The sequence below is a fragment of the Pollicipes pollicipes genome, unplaced genomic scaffold (genome assembly GCF_011947565.3).
Source record: "Pollicipes pollicipes isolate AB1234 unplaced genomic scaffold, Ppol_2.1 Scaffold_7261;HRSCAF=8764_pilon_pilon_pilon, whole genome shotgun sequence".
Taxonomy (NCBI): domain Eukaryota; kingdom Metazoa; phylum Arthropoda; class Thecostraca; order Pollicipedomorpha; family Pollicipedidae; genus Pollicipes; species Pollicipes pollicipes.
Window position 1 is genome coordinate 31958407 of NW_023597054.1, and position 16263 is coordinate 31974669.

Genomic DNA, 16263 nt, shown 5'->3' on the forward strand with positions numbered 1-16263 from the left:
GCCGCGTGACGATTTTTATGAAAGAGTTGGCTAGCAAAGCTGTCAAGTATTCCGAGAGCATAAGCTGTTTCCCTGAGCGAGTCAATGGCCTCTATCAGCAGTCTCCATGCCGCTAATGGCACTGCCACCTGGCGTCGGTTTACATGGCATACACCACTAACTCAACCCGCCATCTGTACCGCCACGCCGACGCGCGCTGGGCAGCCGCAGGCTACGGAGTGTCTCTGCTCTCCAGCCCTGCCGTCCGCGCACCCGTGCACTCTCACTGGCGTCCGATGGTGGCGTTTCCAAGCAAGTTGCCAGCCCATCAACGGCAGCGGGCGTCAAATCTAGGCGTCCAGGCTTCCGATTTTGATCAAACGCCGTTGGTGACATCGTTGGTGACGGTTGTCGATGGGTGCAAACGGGCAGTAACCGGGTCCAACGTCAGCAGACGTGTACAGAAAGCCGTTGGTCTCATTCTATCATTACTATGTATGGACGACATAACTAAGAATCATTCTCAATGCATACATTTCGGATCATTTTAAAGATCCCATCAGAGTCCGTGAAGTGACAGCTGCATAGAAACATAGAAAATGGGCAATTTACCCTATAGTCTTCGTATAACCAAATTTTAGATCGAATGGAGCTCATTTGGAGTTACAATGAAACCTCATTTTTTAACGCGGACTATAAGCATTTCAAAGACGAGATAAATGTACGAGCCCGGGAAGAAAAAACTGTGAAAGTTAAATGTCTGCACTTCTTGCATTAATTTTTTAAATTTTTTAACCTCTAAGGTATTCCTGTTTGCGCATGTTAGGCACTACGTGACGCAGTTTCTCCAGCCATTTCATGGGCTCGGGGCAACTGAGCCTTGCTATTACTTACTGGTTGCACACAAACACCTATTCCATCTCATCAAGGCACCATGTAAGTGCAAATTTAGTCGACAGAGCATTATCATTGGAAAGGCTGCTTGCGAAGATCGTGGAGCTGGCAATTATGCAGTTCTGTAGTTTGAAACAAACGGCTTATTAGGGCATCGCTGGCGGTTATGGCTCTGCAGCGTGTGCATATTCATGAGCTATTTCCCGCGCCCTTCAACGCCTGATACATCTTCATGGCTGTTGCAGTGTTTTCTGTTTAGACACACCCATTTAATCACAAAAGGGATATGCAACTCGACGAAAACATTAGCGGCGACCAGATCCTATCAAGAGGCGACACACCTCGCTTGACAGCGCCAAGGTGAGCTATCATGGATGTCAATTTTCGTGAATTATTAGGGGCGGGGCGAATCAAAGATCCAACAACTGAGGCCTGCCCCAAGTTTTTCACGCAGTTTAGCCCACTTTGTTTTGATGAATGACAAGATGGTTTTAATTTTTGCACGATTTATGAGGAGTAATTTAGTTAAGTAGTATAGTAGCCATGCAGGAGTGGATCCAGCGAGCGGGCACTAGACCCACGTGCCTCTTCTGATCGGCAAGTGAAGGCGCCCCTTTGGAGGCCACCTCAGAGCGCCGAAGGCGCACTTTTATGGCGACCATGGGAGGCGGCAGGTATTTTGACTGTGGGAAGCTTGGATGGGATTAGCCACGAAGAACTTTGGTCATCCCCGTACTCTGGAGCTTTTCACGTCAACCTCACAAACCTCTGCGTGCTTTATGGCCCCAGGTGTGTGAAATTTATTGTTGTTATTTTTTTATTATTTATAAATTTATAAATTTATTGTTGTTCATTCACTCAGCAGTTACAATTTTCATCTGCTGGTGAGAGCAACCACGACTTTTTGTCACGAAGGAATGAAGGGTTCTAGTGTTCGAAGGCGCACAGCTATATACGTGAGACATACGTTTCTATGGAGATAAACATCCGCCTACATCAACGGATCCAACTACCGGTCTTGGGCGCCAAGTCAAATGAACACCAGTGGCCTTCTGTCTGGAACAGGTTTTTAGGGTTAAAGCGGTTGCATGAGGAGGTATGGAGACACTTTGGACACTGACCTGGAGTTTGACCTGATTTGGTCCAGATGTCAACCAGATATTTTGACATCTGGTTATCTATCTGGTTATCCGGTTATCTATCTCGAAATTTGATACGAGTTAGTTCATATGCAGGTCCCACTGCCCTGTGAATTTAGCGTTTCTGGTTTTCTTTTTTGTTTTTTATCTCTGTGGGTCAAATTTGACCGCTACCCACCGAGCGCGTCGCATTCAACCGGCCATCCTTGTGCGCGTTAAATTGCTATTGCGCGTCAAAGTCGGAGTTTGTCACGGAGTCATGTCAATGAAATAAACGCCTGTAATATTCTATGCGACATTTTAACTTAATGTGGGCTAGCTCCCTTTAAGTGTTGCAAGTTAGTAACAGAACAGCCGACTGAAGTTTTACTTAGCGCACGTTTGCGTATAGTTCACTGGTACTATTTTCTGCTGCGCGCACTGATTCACTTCTAGCTTAGTCTAAAAATTTGATTGAAACCCGAAGCGGTGAGTTCCCTGAAAATGACGGGAGAAAGCAGCTAAACATTTTAAGACACAATGGTCATAGGATTCCAGATGAAAGTCAAGCTTTCCCGTACTCTTGCCCCAAAAGGTGTAGTGCAGATGTAAGTGTAAACATGCGTAAAAACGGTACCAATGTTATTACTAGTGGCGGCATACATTTACCCAAGGTAAACTGTGCATGGCTGCTTTTTAGGGTACAGATGATATGTCCGGACAAAAAAAGTTAGTGATGTCGCAGTTAACAGACATTGATTGCCTTTCCGCAAGCCCGTTGGCTGCAACACACAACATGTTTGCAGAAAAAAGCTATATAGCGGCAAAGACAAGGCAGCCGGGAGTCGTGCAATTGCATGGCAAGGAAAAGGTCATTTCGTGCTATTTCGGAAAGGGCCCGAGGCAGAATAAGTCCGTTGAACCTTCATTACAATGCGATCGTTGTTCGGAGTGCAAGTAATAGGTTATTGTCAGTACAAATCCAAAGAAATCCGAATCCGATCTAATCGATTCTTTTTATCGAATTATTTATCGAATTTATTTTAGCGATTCGAATTCAGAAATCTGATTCTATACCTGTCCCAGCAAGATTTTTGCTTTCTGCTTTAAGTATGAGATATTTCATTTCATAGCTGAACTTGTATTTTAAACTAACGACACCACACCAAAAATTATGTTGTGGTATGCAATTTTTTCATGAGACCATACAACAAATAATTTTGGGCACGGAAACTGTAACGCCGGGCGTCGGGGTTTTCTCCGGAGACTTGCAAAAGCGCATGGTAAAAACTATTGTGCAATTTATTCACCACTAGATTTTGAACAAAGGTTACCAGACGAAAATGAAGTGGCCATGTTAGTACAACTTGATGACCATATATTGATCCACAATCTACGTTCACAAAACTCTGTAAGCACTACACAAATTCCGACACAGCCCCTGAGTGCTATGGGCTTGAGAGAACTTCGCTGAACCATTGTGAAATAAAAAGCACCGGTGGCGTATTCTATGCAATCATTTAACACCTGGATACTTTAAATTATTGACTACCAAATGCTGGCAAAATTGCATTTTTTTGTGCCTCCTGGCTTCCATTTCAGTTAAAGGAAGTAATATTCAACTGAAGCAAAGAAAATCGACTCAATTCAAATGAAGCGGGGGGGGGGGGCTACATCCGGTTATTTTCTTTTCTTTTTTTGGGGGGGGGGGGCGGGGGGAGTAATGAGGAGGGGGCCCGAGGAGAGACCCTGTGTCGCTCCTTTTTCTTGCCAAGACTGTGCCCCTGTGTTTGCGAGTTTATTGAGCACACGAGTGCGAGTTATTGAGCAGAGCAGCTTATTGGCATGGTCACTTCAAAGTCAACTTAACCAGGAACGCTGTCATTATCAACCTGCATTGCGTGCGACTTTGCCATGGCAGGAGCTTTATTCGCCGCCCGTTTGACTTGAAGCAAGCAGGGGTCGATTTCCTTCCAGTGGCGCCACAGCGCGGGACAGCGTACCCCAGAAGTTTGACAGGCTCGCAATGCGTGTTTTTACAAACGAGCGGGGGAAAGGCAACCTCAGGAGGAGAGCATCTGCCTAAGCGTATTTGGGGAAAGGTTGAGGGGCAGTTTCTGATATGTGCGGAAGAGTGCCAATGTTTTGTTTTGCGTTAAAAGTAGTGCTCCACATTTGTGTGGGGTTTTCAAGTGTAGAAGCTGTCTTGAAAATCATTCGGTGCAGTTCACAGCCCTGCTCTTCTCAAGACCTAAACCGATCTAGTTTCTGATCTGCACGCCCTCGAAGATGCACAGACTATTTTAGTGAGTTTCAAGGTTACCCAGGCATCCAGTACCCCATAATGGCGTCACCTACATCCTGATACTTTATTGCCCAAGCGGCGACCAAAGCCAAGCAAAATGAATTGTCGAGTCTTTCATATCTGGCGCTCGTGAGCACGATTTCCAGATAAAATGCTTGCCGATAAGCTCTCATCAGTGCTCTGCAAAGTACGATGACACAATCAAACAATGACGTACTGAGCAGGACGTTTACTAAACAGGGGCATCGTTTTGTCTAGAGCAGTCTTTTCAACTTGAAAGCATACCAATATATAAAGTGAACTTATTTCAGCATATCTAATACCTGCTTCGAAATCTCCAAATGTGGAACATACCCTTTAACTGAAATGCATGCATTTCATCGATGACATTTTGGTTAGTCGAGGGCCCGCGTTAAAAAGTCTGCGATAACTATACATATGTAGACGGCCGCCACGTCGAAGACACCGAGGTTTTAGGTGCACTATATTTGATGACCGTCCATCGCCAACACCGCGCTTCAACTCCTCGTGGACGCTGACAGGGAAACAACGAAACCTCGGAAATAGACAGACTAGACCTAGAACTAAACAGAGTGGAAACAGACAGAACAGAGACTAAAATTAGCAATACAAAATGAATACCAAAATAGCATGGATTGACTGACGCTAAATTAGACCTCAAGATAATCGCAAGCAAAGTGACTCAACAAACGAGAAGCGAGCACTAAATCAAACTAGAAATGCAAACGGTGCACCGACTACACATACAAGGGTAAATTATGCGCAGATTTCATTTGCAGTATGTTGGATAGAAGTGCAGCTCAAACCCCTTCAGCTTCTTAAAACAAGTGCATTGATAAGAAACTGGTTCAAACTGTCAGGTGCCTACACCTGGGTGCTCTATGGCTACACGTAAAAGAGTTCAGACCAAAGGAAACGGCTCAGTAGGCTCCCATGCTATGATGTCTTGAAATACACAGCGGGTTCCTTTCCTCTCCAAAATCGAAATGCGTCGGGATGGGACGGGGCTGGCCGGAGCAGGGTAGGTGCAGGGCAAGGCACAGCAGGGCAGTGAAGGACAAGGCAGGATGGGACAAGAGAGGAGAGAAGAGGAAAGAAGAGGTAAAGAAAGAACAGGACAGGATAGGACAAAACACGACCGTACATCATGACCTAGGATAACCTATTTGGCCTCATAGACGATTCAATGCTGATTTTCAGCGCTGAATAAGATGAAGGCGTCTTCACCTACTTAGCCACCCCAATGTTTTCACCCGGAAAAACTGACTTGCTTCCAAAGCGCGCCTGAATTGCGGCCGCAACTGAACTGTCGCTGGTCAATGGAGGGGGCCGGGGGTGGGGCACATGAGGCACGCGCACCCTTAGGTCCCGAAAGGAGATCGTATTCTGGTGCGTTTGCACGAAAGTGTTCAAATGTACTTCTTTCAGATACGTCATTTTCTGTCGTCCACTGACCACCGCTTTGTGTTAGTCATGGTCCTAACGCCACGCGGCCAACGGAGACCGCAGCTTTGGACGTCGGAGTTCTTGTTTCCAAGATTTGCGAGCGCGCGTGTTAAAAACCATGGCACATGATTTCTCTCAAGAATTGGTTCTTAATGACGGCTGAAAATTTCCAGACGAACATTGGTTAGCCTTGTTAATGCAAGTTGTTAACCCCGTTTCAATGAACATGGTCACCAGGTTCTCACCTGCATCCCTGCGCCCCTCGTCTGCATCCCTACACCTGAAACTCTCACGAGGTGTTGGTACGTAAAACGTAGTCGAATATACAATTGGTAGCTGCACATCTCAGACCCCGCTTCCTTTTTCTTGTTGCGCCATTGCCATGTCCAGGAGATAAACCAAGCGAACTATGTTTTTGTGGGAGACAGCCACGACTTTTTTGACATTTGTCTCTGCGCTTGAAGTAAGCAGGCGCCATATACCTAGTTTTGTGTACCGTGTTTGCTCTGTGTGCGCACTAGCTTCTGGTCCAGACTATCTTGTTAGCAATCTAGTTGGTAGAGCCGCTGAGCGCCACAATTTGATTGATGTGGTTTACCCATATATGTGCACGAACATACTGGTTCGAGGACGTCGCCACCCCAGACGTCTGATTGGAGAGCGTCAGTTTTGAAAACGAAAGGAATTTTGAGAAGTTTTTCGACTGGATTCCCATTGCCTTACCGTGAAAAATCAAACATCTTGGGGAGCACGCGTCTTTCCTTGCCCCCCCCCCCCCCCGCCTGGCTTGACACCAGTGTGCTGGCTTGTGTGGAGCATAAAAGAGGTCAGTAGCAAACGATGCCGCCCAATGGGAAATACCACGCATTTCCATCTCATCCCATGACATCTGCTTTGTTTCATGTCCTCCAACTGTGCGCCATTATTTCCACAACCCCCTTGACAGCGACGTCTGCCACAACGCGCCGTTATGGTAATCGTGTCGAAGCTAGAACCATACCAGTTTTGGCGCCAAAGGAGGTCGCTGTGTTGGATCAGACTGCCGGAGCTGAACCCAAGGACATCCAAACTCTGGTGACGCTCCGGCGGTACTGTGAGTCGAATGTTGGATTCACCAGACACGTTGGAATCACTATAGCACGGTAGCATTGAGTGCAGCCTACATCTACGGAGGTGGACAACAAAACGAGTTCAAAATTTGAGAATGTAAGGAGCAGGGCTTGGATATCATCTTACTAAACCTGGTTCCCCATTTTTGAAACGCCGCCTACGCCTGCGCCCTTAAAAAAGCGGGTCATGTCCAGTACTTTGTGTGTATGGGGGGGGAGGGGGGAGCTTTCACAAGCAGGCGGCCCTTTGTCAGCCCTCTGCCCGCCACACTCGCCAAAGGTTTTGATGCGCTCCTGTCACTAATTGACCTGAGGGTGTCTAAATGGACAAGGCTGTATGGCTTACGTCCACGGCTGTCCACTGCTTATTGAACAGTGTCGTTGTCCCAATTAGAGGTCTTTTTAAACGGTGTCGCTTTCTCATTAGGGGCCTTTTTAAACGCTGTAGCTCTCTCGATTTAAGTCCACATGGGGAGTGCTCCCTTCCATCTACTTCCGTTTAAGCATTGGTAGAAGTTTCCAGAAACTGTTCATAGATAAGGTCATGCATGTTTGGTAAATTTCCAGACCTCATCCTCTTCCATTTTTACACGTATGTCCATTGTTCCTCCACGCCCTAGCAATACTGGCACACACCACCAACAAACGGGAGCTCAGCATTGGGATCCCATAAATCCAATCAAAACGGCTAAAATATATGTCGATCAAAACGTGTGAGTTTTCACATTCGGCGAAAACGCATTCTGTTAGTCGCCAGTCGGCAATTTATTCTGGAACCAAAAAGTCGCGTTAAAGTGCGCTATCCGATCGAATGGTCAACTACATAATGGCGGACAACCCCCTCAGTCCCGCTGAGGTAAAAGATACAGTTCGATTTCCTAGCTGAATAACGTTGTCCGTATTGTCTGAAAGGGATATAATACAATATTCAATCTGAGTTAAATAAGATAATTTTTTTGAGGGTTGAATGAGCATTTTTTGACTTAAGTAGATGCTGCATTATCTGCAGCGAAGCATATTATCCACCTCAGATGCAGAGTCTAAACAACCGGCATGTGAAGCAGAGCTCTCCGAAAAAGCAAGCTCTCCGAAAAAAACATACTCGCTCTCCAAAAAGGCTGGTCAGATCGCCTTGAAGCCTTGTCCAATCGATTCCGTGCAACGAGGTGAGTCATGGGGTGGCAGCAACGAGACCTGACCCGAGGTCAAACACCTGAAAAACACGAAGGGGAATTTTTTCATGCAAAAGCAGACAACTCAGATTTGAGAACCTACTGCACCAGTCGCTTTTCAACCTATACCATTGGGTGCGCCATACCTAATTTCCTCTTGTAGTTGAAAACTTGGTGACCCTAGGTCAGGTCAAAAGTCATCGAATTTCGCAAGTTCCAAAATTCCTACGTGCATACAATTTATTCAGAGCTTAATGCTCCCCTCGTTTTCAGACATCATCATTCGATGGGACATGCCTAGCATTTGCGATACATGACATAAATCTATGTGCTGTTTTTTGTAGTGCCCATGCGAGCGGGCATTTACATTTTTTATCATTCGCGGTCGTGCACATCGCAGCAATACCATTTCGATACATTTTGAGCGCAAATGTAAGGGCGTCTTCCTGACTTTTGGCGAGCAAAGACACGCAAAGCATACTCCATGAGACATTTTTTTCAGTTCAAGACATTTGAGACAGTCGTAATCGCGTCGAATCACGTATTGACGTGGCTGCGCACAACATGCACGGTGAAGCTCACGGTTCCTGCTGACCAAAGCAGTGACGTCTTTCCCGTCAATTTTGCCACTGTTTCCATCTGGGACTTGTACCTCGGTGACAAGCCATACACAGAGTGCAGAAGGCATATCTCCAAGAAGGATTCTGAAGTCATAGATATGTCACAGCAAGGCGCTGACCGAACCGATCGATTTCAGTCAGGCCCATCGAGCTTGCTCTCATAGCGGGGCACCTCAAATATACAGCATTCGTCACAGCCGTTGCCCAGGTTTGGTTCGGCAGACTTCTAGCCGACTTGGAGCCAACAGCCAACAAAAGGATGCTGAGGAGGCATGCATGTAATCACGGCGGATAGATCTGTCTTTGCTCACCACAAACATTGACCAGCCACGCATCATCATGTTGACCATGGCCACAGTTTTTTTTTGTGAGCCAAAGCAAAGCCTCTTTTTCCCCAGGCCATACTCCGAAACTGCCTAGAGGTGGGGGCGTTAAGCCGGTTGCGTGGAATCCGGCGCAAAATATTTAGTTTAACCGGCTAAATCAAAAGTGGAGAGAGACCACGGTTCTTTTAACACGCGTCCGGATGGCCGGCTAGGTACCCTTTGCTCGGGTGGGGGGGGGGGCAATTTGACTCCTCTGAGATCTCAGGAACTAAGAAAGCTAGAAGCACCAAGTTTACAGGGTGTCTTGACCTGTACGTGAACTCACCTAGGTCAAATTTTGAGCTTCCTAGGTCATGACCTTCAGGTCAAATGAGATCAAACAAGGCCAAATTACAGGTTGGTCTCCAAAGAGCCCCGAAAACCTAGGCAACTGTTTCTAAGCAAAAGGTCAAAAGCTCATTTGAGATCAGTGACCATGTTTGACCTTTTCATGGTCATGGTGACCAAAATCATACGAGACTGCTCTGAGTTTTGCATTTGAATAAGCGACAAAGACTACGCTAGGCAGTATGTTCCTAAAACGAAGTGTCGACCCGGGTCATCAAAGGTCAATGACTTTTTCTGACCATTAAGTCAATGGAAGATGTATAATGCAGTTCCTATTGTCAATAAATTCGAAATGAACACCCCAAACTATCCCATACAGCAAGCCCTAGAGTAATAAATCAGGTTGGTTGTGACCTTGGTCTGACTTTTATACCTGATCTTAGATCAATGCCATTTGCTTCTTCAATATTCGTGGTGTCTAAAAAAGCATTTCAGGGATGCATGACTTTGTCAAACACTCCGCTACTGCATCAGATTGGACGATTCCCTAGAAATTGCCTTCACTGAAACCATGGCCTGACTTTGACCTGTCATAGCTCAGCGACCTTACAAGCTACGTCTAAATTTTTGATGTCAAACGATCCGCTGTTCAATTGTCTACAGCTATGCAAAATTTGGCGTGGCTACGCCGTGCCGTTCGGAAACCATTTTGGAAAGACCTTCGGGGGGTCAATTTGACCCCCACCCGAGCGCGTGTTGACCGCGGCGACACCATGCACAATTCCGTACGCGATTTTCAGGACCGCCACTAAGGAGAAATTAAAATAACAGATGACATCACTAACCTAATAAGACCAGTCCAACCAGGCCGCACGTTTTCTTGGGATTAAATTGAGACGGAAATGGCATGAATGTAAATGGCACCTAACCCGCAGCTTAAACAGCGAATCAAGTATGGCGCATCCAATGGTGAAGGTTTGGCAGCGGTCGGTTCGGTATATTCTGCGAACTGAGTTGTCTGCAGTCAAGAATTTGGGAAATTGTGAAATTAGATGACTTTTGACCTGGACTACGATCACTAAATTGACAACTGCAAGAGGAAATGAGGTATGGTCCACCCAATGGTAAATATTTCACAGCAAGCACTGCAGTAGGTTCTGAAATGCGAGTCGTCCGCTTTTGCGTGTAAAATCTTCCCTTCACGTTTTTGAGGTGTTTGACTTCAGATCAGGTCCCAATATTGCCACCTCATAACTCATCTCATGACAGGAAATCAATTGGTGAAGGTTTCATGGCGATCAAACCAGCCATTTCCGAGAATGAGCGTGTCTGCTTCATATGCCGACTTTTAGACCCTGCCCACCTCAGGTGGCATCTGCGCCACCTTTGCACATTTGCGCCAGTCTGTAGTTTTGTATAGAATTGGCGGACATGCGAAGGCAGCGGGGCAAGTCTGTGCGGTTTTGGTTCCCTTTGCGTGTGGTTGGCGCTTGGATCGGTAGTGTCGCAGAACGGCCGCGGACGTGTGGGCGGTGTGGGTAGTCGTAGGTATCGCCAAGGGCCTTGTGTACCGTCTTGTTCGTAGGACATGCAGGACTGACTCGGTGTCCGGAATTCCATGGTATTCATGTGATTGACGTTTGCTCAAGGGTACCTGAATTAAGAAGGTGATTCAGGCTGATCGAGCATGGCTAACTTTAAGGTAAGATATGGTAAATTACTGCTCTCCTTGTACCTTTTGACGTGGGTGGTATGTTTGACTGGTCTCATCTAGAAATATTTTAATCTCTAGCATTATAAATCACTCAAATGATTATCTGGTGCTGCCAGCAGGTTGTACACATTGATTTGATTTTTTAGTTTTATTTGTGGGTAGCCAGATACCTGCACTCAAGTGTTAGTAAGGTGCACAATATAGGATCAGGTACAAAGCTTCTCATGAGTTAAATTACTTGTAGAAGCTGTTTTTGACATGACCTTGTATTGCAATTTTCAACATTCCTGGTCTGGAAATTGCGCAGGGAGATTTCTTTACACCATTTCTATCAGCATATATTTTATATCTCCTCACTGAGAGAAGAATTGCATCTTCAAGTTGAAGGTGTGCATGAGACTTTGTTTATATTCTTTATCTGAAATACAGGTCATCTTGATTGCCATGCAGTTTGCTGAGTAGTTTTAAGGCTAATCATCTAGCAAGGCTCTGTTGTGAAAACTGGTCTGGGTCATTCTTTACATTGGTACCTAATGCTGAATTGGTGAATTGTTCACCAACTGACATGTGTAGGACATTAGACACCATGAATAGCCATGAAAGAAGAACATCTTGTGTAGATTTCATCAGCACACCTTGAAAATGTAATAATTATGATAACAACAGTGGACACCAGCAAACCGCTCCATCAAACTGTTGGTGTGATACTGACATTTCAGGGCTCTCCCAGTGGATCAAGGGTAGATTTTTGGGTTTGTTTTTTCAAGGTGGAGTTTTTCCATACTGTTCGCAGGTTGGTCAACATGGCGGGCAAACATGATGGCTTATTATGGTAGAAGTATAACATGGAATATGATCTTGGATGCCAATGGAATGCTGGGTTGAAAGCAGATAGGGCGGGAAGGTAAGGTTAGTTAAAGTTAGGGGGGATATTGCCAGGAAGGATTGCACTGTGTAGGGTAGATAAGGCATGTTTAGTGAATAACAGGAAGAAAAATGGTTCAAGGAGTTTATGTGGCTGAGGGTCCAGGTATAGTAAAAGGCCCATATCATGACTGCAAGAAAGCCTAACCCAGTATAAGATATGACATGTGTTGATGTCTACACAATCAGAATACCTACAGCCATCCAATGTAACCAATAACTAAAATACCCAATGAAGAAGGAGACTGTTTCTCATCAATCTGGCATGTGTGTCTGTGACTATGTGCAAAATAAACAAGATCCTCATGGTTCTAGGTAAACATCTGAGCATATTCCCTAAAAATTGGTATCAACTCCAGACATTATTCAAATGTATGATGTACTGATACCAGTGTTGTGATGGAAGATTGCACATGGGCACAGGAGCATCTGGTTTGGTCCAGATGTATGATGTAGTGATACCAGTGTTGATGGAAGGTCACACATGGGTGCAGGGGCATATGGTCTGGTACTGTAGATCCAATGTCTGGCACAGCAGCAGAGGGGCTGTTTATAAACTGTAGGCTCATTGGACACTTATGAGATTCATGGACTGAGTTTTTCATAAGTTTTCATGTCTTGTTCTCTTGAACAAGGGCAAAAGAGTCATGAAAACCTTGTTTTGCTCAATTTATACCAAAAGCATTTGAACAGGCTTATAAAGAGACCATTGGAACTCTTCACAGTTTATATATACAAACAGTCTAATCTCAATGTTGAATGCTTCGGAGGGGGGGGGAGGGGGTCTCAGCCTTGAATGCATGGAGGGTGGAACATTGCGATACATCTCACATGATATTAAGGGAAGAATGAAGGCTCACTTTTTGGGTTAGTTTACCTGCTCCATTGGAGGAAATTTTGTCATCTGAGGCTGAGTGTATGGCCTATATAGTGATGCCTGTTTGACCATTAGTCCTGTGTGGACAATGTTGGTCAGCTGGCTCTAGCTGGAGAGAATACACCTGGTGCAAGGGCAGCCATGGCATAGCATTGTGTGACACAAAGGGTCTCTCCTTCATTTTATCTTTAAAAAGCAAACATTGGACAGCCAAATCTTCTTTTTTCTGTCAAACTAAGGGGGGCTGCTAGGAGTGTTTCCTTATGGTACATCCATCGTATGCTGGTTATTAGTCATGCTGGGAGCCCATGGCCACCTTTATATGAAAAGAAAATTGTTAGACTTGTGCATTTTTTATGTAAAAAGTTGGAAGTTCTTATTCTGATGATATTCAGCCTTCAGTGCACCAGTGGTCACCAGCAAAACAGAATTGTGAACTAAGCAATGGTTACATTGACAAAACCTGACATTACAAGCTGTGCTCATGGTCACGAGTGATGTGTGAGTCATACATGTTCATGATGTGTCATGGACATATCCCTGTCACAAAGACTGATTCACTGTTACCCTGATTGCTCATGATAGCACAGCTTAAAATGTGGGGCCTTGTTGAGATAGCCAATGCTTGCATCATCATAGCATTGAACCAGTTCTCTTGGTTCGCTAAATAAACTCCCAACTCTCTTGGTCATAGCTACTCATCCAAGCATTGTCATGGGTGAAAATCGGGGGGCAAAACACAGTATAAGTTTAGCTTGAAGACGACGCTAAATAGCTATCCTATTGGCCTGTAAACCCTCTTGCATGGTATGGGTGGCACGAATCGCCCGTTTGTTTCATTTTTGGTTCGGTTGCGACATGTGATGCCATAAGGCCAGTGCAACTACGTTTCGGGAGATGAGTGGCGGTTGCCTGTGTGCCCATCTGTCCTGCTCCGTCGACTCTGATCTGTATCTTGAAGCTCGTCCGGTTCAGATATCGCCGCCATAATCACTCCGTGGTGCTGTGCGATCCCGACGGCGTGGCGTGATCTGGGAAGACAGTGAGATCGCCTCCAGATTGTCTCGCCATTCTGGATGTGGTTCCGTCCTGATTGCTTTGTGTGGCGGCCGGGGGGGGGGGGGGGGGGGAGGGGGACCACAAAGGTTATTTGTGTGAAAGTCGTCAATTGGGGCACCATAACTGTCATCTTGGCGAAATGAGCTTGGTTTTGAAATAAGGCAGAATGTGCTTTGCTGCTCAAGCCAGGCAGCCGTCACAAAAGCAGCGTCGAGGGGAGACGGAATGTGTTTTGCTGCTCAGGCCAGGCAGCCGTCTCAGTAGCAGCGTCGAGGGGAGACGGAATGTGTTTTGCGGCTCAAGCCAGGCAGCCGTCTCAGTAGCAGCGTCGAGGGGAGACAGGATGTGTTTTGCTGCTCAGGCCAAGCAGTCGTCACAGAAGCAGCGTCGAGAGCAACGCAGATAGCGTGGAAGCCTAAAATACGGCTGATAAAATCATTAAAAATGACTCGTCGGGGGCGCCCATGTACAGGGCCGCACTGAAAAATATTGTCACAAAATGTCCCGCCAATGCTATTCTAGTTCCCGAAGCTCTCGTCGTGTGCCGCAGGCGGGATGACAAATCGCAGAGCACTTCCCAGAAACCACTGTATGCACCATTTTAAAACCAACGCTAAGGGTATATTCTTGTGCATCATGAGCATCGTTATCGAGCATGCTATGGCAGGTGGGCCGAAGTTTACACGGGCTGCCTTTGTGATGGATGCTGCTGATGTACGTACGCAGCGCTTTAATCTATCTTCAGTAGTCACCAGGTAAGCTAGGTGAGTCACGCGCCTGTCACCGATGCATACATCATGCCATGATATCGCTGATCGTTGGTGACTCCCAGGTCAGTCGCCCTTGACCATATGACGACTAAACGTACGTCTGCGTATATCCAACAGCGTGGTAAAGGAGCCCCGAAATCCCCCCCCCCCCCCTGCCGATTTCGGACTGTAGGGCCCGCCGGTGTTTGTGTCCGGGCCTAGTAGCGTGGCCGGCGGCGCCGCGGCTTTGCCTACCTCGCCGTCCCGCCGCTGCAGGTGCGGGTGCTGTACGACTTCGAGCCTCAGCCGGACACGAGCGAGATCCGGCTGCGGGAGGGCGAGGTGCTCACCGTCACACGCACCGACGTGGGCGAGGGCTGGTGGGAGGGCGTCAACGATCAGCAGCAGTGCGGTCTCTTCCCGGAGGCCTATGTCGAGGTGAGAGCGCCGTAGGGCTAGCCCAGCTTCGATCAGCGGCAGTGCGGTCTCTTCCCGGAGGCCTATGTCGAGGTTGCCGCAGGGCCAGCCCAGCTTCGATCAGCAGCAGTGCGGTCTCTTCCCGGGGGCCTATGTCGAGGTTGCCGCAGGGCTAGCCCGGCTTCACGGCGTACCTCTCGGAAAGTTGTTCACCTCAAACTTGCAAACTTTTTAACAGCAATGTACTGCTCTCATGGTTGTATATTTGACGAATGAGTGATAGTGGACACGGTTGCATAGATAACTTGTCATGACGTGGGCATTTTTCTGTTGCATTTTCCGTCGGGAGCGTGCCACTGTGCCGTCTCTCTCTCTCTCTCTCTCTCTCCTCTCCATCTCTCTCTCTCTCTCTCTTCTCTAGCTCTCCTCCTCTCTCATCTCTCTCTCTCTCCTCTCTCTCTCTCTCTCCTCTTCTCTCTTCCTCTCTTCCTCTCTCCCCCCTCCCCCTTCATACTCATCTCTCATCTCTCTCTCTCTCTTCTCTCTCTCTCTCTCTCTCTCTCTCTCTCTCTCTCTCTCTCTCTCTCTCTCTCTCTCTCTCTCTCTCTCTCTCTCTCTCTCTCTCCCTCCCTCGCTCTCGCTCTCGCTCTCGCTCTCGCTCTCGCTCTCGCTCTCGCTCTCGCTCTCGCTCTCGCTCTCGCTCTCGCTCTCGCTCTCGCTCTCGCTCTCGCTCTCGCTCTCGCTCTCGCTCTCGCTCTCGCTCTCGCTCTCGCTCTCGCTCTCGCTCTCGCTCTCGCTCTCGCTCTCGCTCTCGCTCTCGCTCTCGCTCTCGCTCTCGCTCTCGCTCTCGCTCCTGCCTGAGTATAGTGTACTAATTATTTGATTTAAAAAACTATCGCCATCTTAGCGGGCTTGTATACGTCCTGCCACCTTCCACTGACGAGGTCAACGCGGAGACGTATGATACGAACCCATCGGGATGTGACTAGAAACCAACCAGAGGTAGACCTTACCAGAAGATGATTGCGTCGGAGATGTTTGTTTGACCATTGCTTCCGGATATTCGCGTCGATGTGAGCCCGATTAAGCCGCACTGTCTATGCCTGCGGTGTGTACGCCCGGCACCGTTGTGTACCGTCAGCCGACTGCTGCTCTGTTGCAGTCCGTTCCAGCGGCGGCCGCACAGCCGGCGCCGCCTCCGCCGCC

The 16263-nt window shown here is 47.2% G+C and overlaps 1 long non-coding RNA gene across 1 annotated transcript; it reads left to right on the forward strand.

Annotated features, from left to right (window-relative positions):
• The first annotated feature begins 10747 nt into the window (after window positions 1-10747).
• On the forward strand, window positions 10748-16261 carry LOC119112469 (uncharacterized). Its single transcript, XR_005095721.1, has 3 exons — window positions 10748-11019; window positions 14917-15078; window positions 16220-16261. It is a non-coding gene; the product is annotated as an uncharacterized LOC119112469 (long non-coding RNA).
• Window positions 16262-16263: the final 2 nt, after the last annotated feature.